The 8,676-nt window shown below is 36.5% G+C and overlaps 1 protein-coding gene across 1 annotated transcript in view; it reads left to right on the plus strand.

Moving 5' to 3' along the window:
* Positions 1 to 7,850: 7,850 nt before the first annotated feature.
* MACIR (macrophage immunometabolism regulator) overlaps positions 7,851 to 8,676 on the plus strand; it is a 26,366-nt gene continuing 25,540 nt past the window's right edge. The window contains exon 1 of the mRNA XM_024739720.1: positions 7,851 to 7,868. The gene's annotated coding sequence lies outside the window, so the exon portion shown is untranslated. The remainder of the gene's footprint in view (positions 7,869 to 8,676) is intronic.

The following is an 8,676-nucleotide window of genomic DNA, read 5'->3' on the forward strand; positions in this document are numbered from 1 at the left end:
TTTTGGGGTTTAAAGTATTATTTAATATTTTACATATATACATATATATAAAGATGATTTGTTAACATTTGTAATAATTGTGACCATATTTATAATTTTTTTCTTTTTTACCTTTTTATTCAGACATAATTTCAGACTTTTAAAATATTGCAAAACAAAAAGTAGTATAAAGAACACTCCTTTAATCTCCACCAAGATTTGCAAAATATTTCAATATATTTAATATATACTTCACCAAAGAGATATATAGATATTAAATAAGCATGTAAAAATATATAACATCATTAATCATTAGGGAATTGTAAATTAAACCCACAATGAGATATTACTACACCTTTGTTAGAATGAGTAAAATTAAAAATACTGATTATACTAAGTGTTGTCAAGGAAGCAAAACAACTGGAGCCCTCATACACTGCTGGTGGAAATGTAAAATGGTATGACCACTTTGGGAAAAGAGTTTGATAACTTCCTTAAAAATTAAACATATGTCTATCATATGACCTGGTCATTTCACTCCTAGATATCCACTCAAGATAAATGAAAGCATATGCAACAAACACTTGAACATGAGTGTTCATAGCTTTATTTGTAAAGTCTATAAATAGGTGAATAGATAAATTATGATATATCCATACCACAGAATACAATTCAGCATTAAAGTACAACCAACTGGGGATACATGCAGCTGTATGAATGAATCGCCACATGATTATGATAATTACGAGGGTAAGAAAGCAAGCCCCCCCCAAAAAAGCATACTTTCATTTCATGTGCATAGCATTATAGGATATAAAAACAAATCTAATGACAAGAAGCAGATCACTGGTTGCCTGGATGGGGTGTCGGATGGTAGTGCAGAGAGGTGTGGGAGAAAAGGATGACAGAGGCACAAGGCAACTTTTGAAGTTGATGGATATCTTCATTATCCTGATTCTTGGGATGGCTTCACAAGTGTGTACATGTAGTAATACTTATCAAATTGTACTTTTTAAATAAGTGCAGTTTGTATTTTAATTATACTTGAGTAAATCTGTAAAAATGTATAATAGCAGACAAAGTATTTGTTGTATATCAGGTACTGTTTTATGGCTCTTTATAAAACATAAAAGATATAAAAGCATTTAGCACTATAGTAGGCACTTACAGTAAGCACTCAATATATGTTACTTGAAAATGAATCTGAGTTATGTAAATTTTTTCTATGAAAATGTTTGGCATAGAGTAAAAATGTTATCTCTAATTTCATATAGAATCAGTTTCCCTTTGATACATATTTAGACTAAACAAAAAACAAACATAAAGGCAAGAGTAAAAATTTTCTGGCTGGTGAAACCCAATGACAAAACAGCAAGAAGAGAGCCACAATCATCTGCCTTAGTCTCTAAAAATATATATAGACACATATGCACATATGTATACATACATGTATGTATATATATATTCACAGAGACATATAACATACAGAGATGTAAAACTTTACATCCATCTAGGGATTAAATAGATTCTTTGGAAACTATTCATTGGTATCTGGATGTCAGAGATCACAAAGTCAATTTATTAATAAGATATCTAATGCACAGTTGGTGTTCAATAAAGATTTTTAAAAAATAACTCAATGAAAACAAATGAGCAATCTTGTTTCTCAAATTACTTTCATATTCATGTAGAAGACTTTTAGTGAAAATGTCTTCCAATATTTAAAAAGTAACTTTGTTTTGGTCCTATAGCCCTAAGAGTTGCTACTATTTATGAAAAACACCAGTCTTAAATAGCTCCTAGTTCAGGATGCTAAATAAAATAAATGCTATTTCCAAAATTTTTTGGCATTGAAGTTAACATTATTTGTGCAACACTAATTGGAAACAACTAAAAATGAAAATAGTCATTCAGTGGTTTAATATCAGGAAATAAAAAGTAATACTATATAGAAAGCCCAGAGATAAACCCATGCACATATGGTCACCTTATTTTTGATAAAGGAGGCAAGGATATACAATGGAGAGAAGACAGCCTCTTCAATAAGTGGTGCTGGGAAAACTGGACAGCTCCATGTAAAAGAATTAAATTAGAGCACTCCCTAACACCATACACAAAAATAAACTCAAAATGGATTAAAGACCTAAATGTAAGGCCAGACACTCTAAAACTCTTAGAGGAAAACATAGGCAGAATACCCTATGACATAAATCACAGCAAGATCCTTTTTGACCCACCTCCTAGAGAAATGGAAATAAAAGCAAAAATAAACAAATGGGACCTAATGAAACAAAAGCTTTTGCACAGCAAAGGAAACAATACAATACGAAAAGACAACCCTCAGAATGGGAGAAAATATTTGCAAACGAAGCAACTGACAAAGGATTAATCTCCAAAATTTATAAGCAGCTCAGAGCAATTATACTCCAATAAAGACATTTTTTTAAAAAAGTAATACTATCTTTTCTTACCTAGTTTTTCATAATTTGAATATCCTCATGCTGTTATTACTTACAAACTCTGGTTTATCAAAGGACAGAGCTCATTGTAGAGTTAATACTTTTTAAAAAACTATTAAAGTTAAGGTGTTAAGGTGAAAACAGTTGGAGAGGGAAGAAATATGAGAAAGAGGAGGTGGAAGGCTGAAGATTTCTACTATTCGGTGTGAAAGTTTACTAAACATGCATGCCAAATATGTAACTTCTAAAATCACTGTTTAGCCTTGAGCTGATGTTTCATTTAGTTCATTGATCATTCAAAAATTTATTAAAATTCTACAGTTAAGGAACTATGAGAGACACCATGATGCATGATTCTTAAATCTACAAGAAAGATAGCACATATAAGAAAGGTAGCCGAACCCTGGTAAACACATTTATAAGGGATGTGGAAGAAGTAAATCCAGTGGAAAAAGAGAGAATAAGATAAGAGGAGAATCTGAGCAGCATGTCATCTTGGAAATCGAGCTTATATTATTAATATAATTGACATGGCATTTAGGACATGTGAGAGACATTACTGGTGGTCACTTGTATCACGTTCTGCTCTCCTTCCAGGAATGTAGAAAATATTTTCCAGTCCCCCTGTAGGCAGACATGGAAATTCGATTACATGTAGCCAATGAGCTTTGAGCAGCGGTGGCTGGTGTCCGTGCCAAGGCACGGGAAGAGCAGATAGAAGATGTCCTTTCGCTCTCTTTCTCTGCCAAGTGTTGGGGTGGTGAAATGTCCATCCCATTGGTGGTGATGACTTACAAACAGGTATGATGCTATCTTTTTTTTTTTTTTTTTTTTTTTTTTTTTTTGAGGCGGAATCTCAACCACTGCGCCATCAGGGAAGCCCTATGATGCTATCTTAAAGTGTTTTCTTACAAACAGGTATGATGCTATCTTAAAGTGTTTTCTCCATGTAAATTGGAAAAACAACATAATCACGTGGCTCAGATAGAAGAGATCAAACAAACACATAGCAACATTTTTTGGTGGTATGGATTGATTTACCATGTCCAATCTCACATCCTTAATATATTTAATCATGGAACACAATTTACATACCTAAAAGTTCCACATTGCAATTATCAGCACGTTGCAGTAGGCATCTTACCACTGTGGGCTATACAAAATTTTAACAATTTCCATGAAGTACCTGGAGCACTAAAAAATGATTTTCTACAGAGTTTGAGTAAGGCAGGTTTTAATCACCTCTTCCAGTCAAGACATTATATTATTAAGTACCACAAAGTAACTCCCCCAAGATCAACTCCAACCGAAATAGAAACATCAAGAGAGACATGAAACTCTCAGAAATTCCTGGGAAAATGGAGGGCTGTTGTGTGAGTGGATGATGGTCCTAGTCTAGGGCATTTTGCTCTGGATATCATTTTTCTCTACTTTGCCTTGGGGCTATCAATGGTGCCAGAATCCACTTAAATGCAACTGCCCTCAGGCATAAAATCTTGGCAGCACAAATTCTGATTAAGAGCATCAAAAACTTGCGATGATTGATAAGCCTTGGATACTCATGTCTCTTCCCCGCCCCCTCACCCAAACTTCCAGGATGGGTGATACACACTAGGATGGTTTTCTGGTACCCAAGCTGCTCCACCTTCAGGCTCACACCTCCATTCTACCCCACAAACATCAGGTCTGAGACAGATTGAAGTCTGACTTTCAGCTTTCCCCCATATATATTGCTGGACAGAGCAATGAATACCCCAAGAGGAATATTAACTGACAAGTTAAAATAAGAGGATAGCTGGGGAGCACAGCTCTTTCAAAAGAAAACAGCAAAGTAGATGGCAGAGTCCATCAAAAAAATAAGTTTTATAACTGATGGGACAAAGACTCAAAATAAGCATTTAAAATATAGCAAAACAGATAAGGAAAGACATGAGCAATATGAAACATAAGGAAATGTAAAAAAAAAAAGAACAGTGGAAATATTATGTGTAAAAAATGCAGTAGTTGAAATACAGAACACAATAGATAAGGTAAAATGTAGAATTGATACAGCTGAGGAATTGATTAATAGATTGGAAAATTTGATTGAGGCACTCTCCCAGAAGGAAACAGGAAAAGATAATGATATAGAAAATAGAAAAGTTAAGCAATATGAAGGTGATATATTGTTCATAAGAAATTGTTATTTTTCTAAGCTATCAATTTGCCTGTTAATTGAAACAAAATAGCCTTCTTTACCAAGGCTGATTATAAAGATAGTCCAACCTGGTTTGAGGACATGAATAATTAATATGAGAGTGAAACAACTTATTCAACAAGACCAGGGAAAATATATTTTTCCTTGGATAGATGCCATATTTTTTGATTATTTTAAAGTCATAAGCATATAACATTCTGAATGAACGTATCGTTATGCTGTGTGATAACTATGAAGAAGTATATATAGAATAATATTCTAATGGGAGAAAATTATAATAAAAGTAATCATATCCATTTAATAGTGTTTATCATCATTATCATATTGCAAAGTAACCTGGCTTAGATAGGTAGCAGTTCCTGTAAATGATTGTAAGCAACATTTTATAGCCAATCGAAATTTTTGTTCTCTTCTCATTTTTTGGTCCCCCAGCTAAAAATCAGTGTTTTAAGTAAGAATTATCATCATTGTCGTCATCATCTTCACCATCATCTTTATCATCACCACCCTCATGGGTGTTAGTATTCCCAGCCCTCTCCTTATCCACAAACGTATAAAATGGCAAAGGCTTGTTTCTGATTGTGTAAGTATTGGGATTTCCTTGCCACCAACCTCCTTATACCATGCCTTAAAGCATAAGTGCCCAGTTCTTTGTTTGTTTTTTACCAAATCATTTTCAAAATGTTCCGTCCTTCCTTCTTTCCTTTCCTCAACATTTACTGAGCACCCACTATGTACCAGCACGGAATGATGTTGGTGATAAAAGAGAAAAAAAAAACCTATGGCCCCTGACTTTTACAAGACCTCAAGGATTGGTGAGCAACTGTTCCACGTTCAGCTGTCCTATGCTGAATGTCCTGGGAGCTAGGGGATTTGAGGAAGCAGAAATTCCGGGCCACAAAGATACTGATTATATGTCACAGGTATGTTCCCAGGATGTGGGAACAAAGAATGTTGCTAGTCCAGGATATGCAGCAATAGAAAAACAAGGGGAAAAATGTGACTACAGAGATATGATAAAGGTAAGCTAGGTTTTAGGGAAGAAAAGATGATCAGCAACTCCTCCAGGAATGTAGGAATGTACTCTCTCTCTCTCATTCTCTCACAGATATCACACACATACACAAACACACCCGAAGTTTGACTCAAGGACTAACCTTAAGCACATATACTGTGATTTTAAGAACCAACTCTTTCTGACTCTAATGATTTAGCACTGAGAAACAAAGGCCTTCATTTGCCTGGTAACTATGATCTGGTTAAAAATGTAGTGTCTCAGGTGGCTGTTACTGAGGAACATAGGAACCAAAGTGCAGATTTATGGTTTCTAGCTGATGAGTCACTAGGAATGGGTTTCAGTTTCAAAAATAATCAATAGGGCTTCCCTGGTGGCGCAGTGGTGGAGAGTCTGCCTGCCGATGCAGGGGACACGGGTTCGTGCCCCGGTCCAGGAAGATCCCACATACCGCGGAGAGGCTGGGCCCGTGAGCCATGGCTGCTGAGCCTGCACGTCCGGAGCCTGTGCTCCGCAACGGGAGAGGCCCCAACAGTGAGAGGCCCGCGTACCGCAAAAAAAAAAAAAAAAGTCAATAAAGTGATAGTACAAAAATCACAGCACCTCATAAGGAAGTCACAGTCATCCAACCGTTTGCTAATGGTACTTAACATGATAATACATTGATTAAACTCACTAAGTTGATGGGGGTGTATGTACCACTTCCTTAAAAGACCAGAAACTGTCATATGTAAAAGAGGTTAATACAGAGAGGATCTCTCTGGAAGACAGCCAGGGGTCTTTTTCAAGTAAGTAGTTAGATATTCAAAGAACAGAAAGTGTAGCTTGAAGAAATGGAATCTAGGCTTGGGAACAATTTAGGGCTCTTGTCTTCAGGGTTCCCCAGGACAGAGGTTCAAATGGGCCAACAAGGGGACCTTGATAATCTGCCCAAACCTATTATGGTATGTGCAGTTCTCACCCAAGTCCTAAATAAGTAGGCTTCTAATGTCAAATTGGTTTTCTCTACCAGGAAGAAATATTTCCCTTCAGAAGTGATTAGGTGGACTTTCTACTCCAAATTCATCTTGTATGACTTCGGGTAGTGAATTTTTCCAGGAAGTGGGTGAGTTGATCTTGATAGTTGGAAAATGACAAACAGTAGCATAGTCTGAGAGAAAAGAAACTGCACAATACTTTTAGAGCACCCGTTTATCCTTCAAAACTACATACCTCGCAACAACATTTCAAAGCCTTTGTCATGTACAACAGAGGAGAGTCCAGTCTTGGAATAAGACAATCTCTTTCACAAATAATAGAGTGACACTGGGATTAGTGAACATTGAGATCTATACGATCCTGTCTCTGGGAATTTTCTGTTCACGAATTCTGCTGAATACTGAGGCAGAATGATTACTTCAATATAAAAATCTCTTAGAGTTAAAAGAAGTCTAAGAAATGGTTAATCACCTGTGTGGCACACATTAACAACATTAATGTTTGTACTATTATTGAAATGGGTATATGAAAGTTCTGTGATTTGACTGTCCTTTTGACTAAATTATAGTTTGACCTAAGAATTTAACACATGCCAGTTATCAACCAGGGCGGAATACTTTGGGTAGTAAATGTTAAGAGTTATGTGTTATTGTGGAAACTCCTAAATGGCAACTGCAAACTTACGGTAAAAGGTGCATCTTAAAAATGTATTCTTTACCTTCAGCATTTCAGAAACACATCTAACACATGTGCCTATTGAAGCAATATGAAAATACAGAAATATCAAGGAAATATCACTTATATATTCATAAGTTTGATTTGATGTACACCAGCTTAATGTCTTATGGAACTGCTCTGTCGGTGCCATCCTCAAGTAAGGTGGATGCTCATGTAGATCAACATATTACCAGTGTTGCTCTACCGATTTAATAGGAATTAACCTGTTAAAATGGGCTCAGATTGATTTGTTGTCTTATTTGGTTAGATGGCTCCACATCTGACAATTCTCTGACATTGGAAGTTTACTTGTAATGAAAGAAAGCACCTAAGATAAGAAGGGGGAATGCAAATGTGGGAATCAGTTTGCTTTTATTAAGGCTGATTTTTTTTTTGGCCGTGCCGTGCCACATGCAGGCTCTTCCTTCCTCCGACCAGGGACTGAACCCGAGCCCCCTGCAGTGGAAGGGCCAAGTCTTAACCACTGGACCACCAGGGAAGTCACAATGGTGATTTTCATGCTGTGAGTAGGGGTATTTTGTGTCTACCCAGTGTGATCTATGTGGAAATTTCCCATTTTATAGACTCTGCTTTCTCTTTATGAGATTTGCAAAGGAGAAGGTTCAATTTACATCCACCCCTGGGGCCTCAATTTGGCAACCACTCCTCCACACTACATCCTCTTCACCGCTCCCAGTTTCACTTTTGGCTACTGCTGTCTAGAGCTCCCTGCTCCATGCTAGGGTACTGGGCTGCACTACATGTTGCTGTGATGTGAAAATCCCACACCTTGTTTTATTACTGTATAGTCTAATTCCCCCAGAGCACCAGCAGTCAAGGCTGTATGGGTGAAACAGTTTTCCCTGAAGATTTGGGAGTAATTAAAGAAAATTAATTACAACAGAAATAATATTTTGAAAACCTTTTAATATTATATCCCAAATATGTCTGTTTCCCTAGTCCAAGAGAAGAAAAAAAGACAAATTCAGCCCCTCACAAAGGGCCATTTAAGGGCACACACCATGTCTGTCTTTTTTTTTTTTTACCTTGTAAGTAATCTTTTATTTTTAATTGCAATATTATTTATGGGTTTTTGCTCACTAGGAATTCTGTGTCGCTTTCAAAGAGATGGTATGAAACACACTACATCAGGAGAAAGACATGTGCTGATGAATTATGGTCCTGAATGTCATCATTCTGGTGATGTATATTAGAATAGGGATGGAGGAGTGAAGTTGAGGGATGAGTCTGTGTGCTGTGCATTCTTTTTTTTTTTTTTTTTGGGGTACGCGGGCCCCTCACTGTTGTGGCCTCTCCCGTTGCGGAGCACA

This window comes from Neophocaena asiaeorientalis, unplaced genomic scaffold (assembly GCF_003031525.2).
Source record: "Neophocaena asiaeorientalis asiaeorientalis breed wild unplaced genomic scaffold, Neophocaena_asiaeorientalis_V1.1 scaffold146, whole genome shotgun sequence".
In the NCBI taxonomy this organism is placed as follows: domain Eukaryota; kingdom Metazoa; phylum Chordata; class Mammalia; order Artiodactyla; family Phocoenidae; genus Neophocaena; species Neophocaena asiaeorientalis.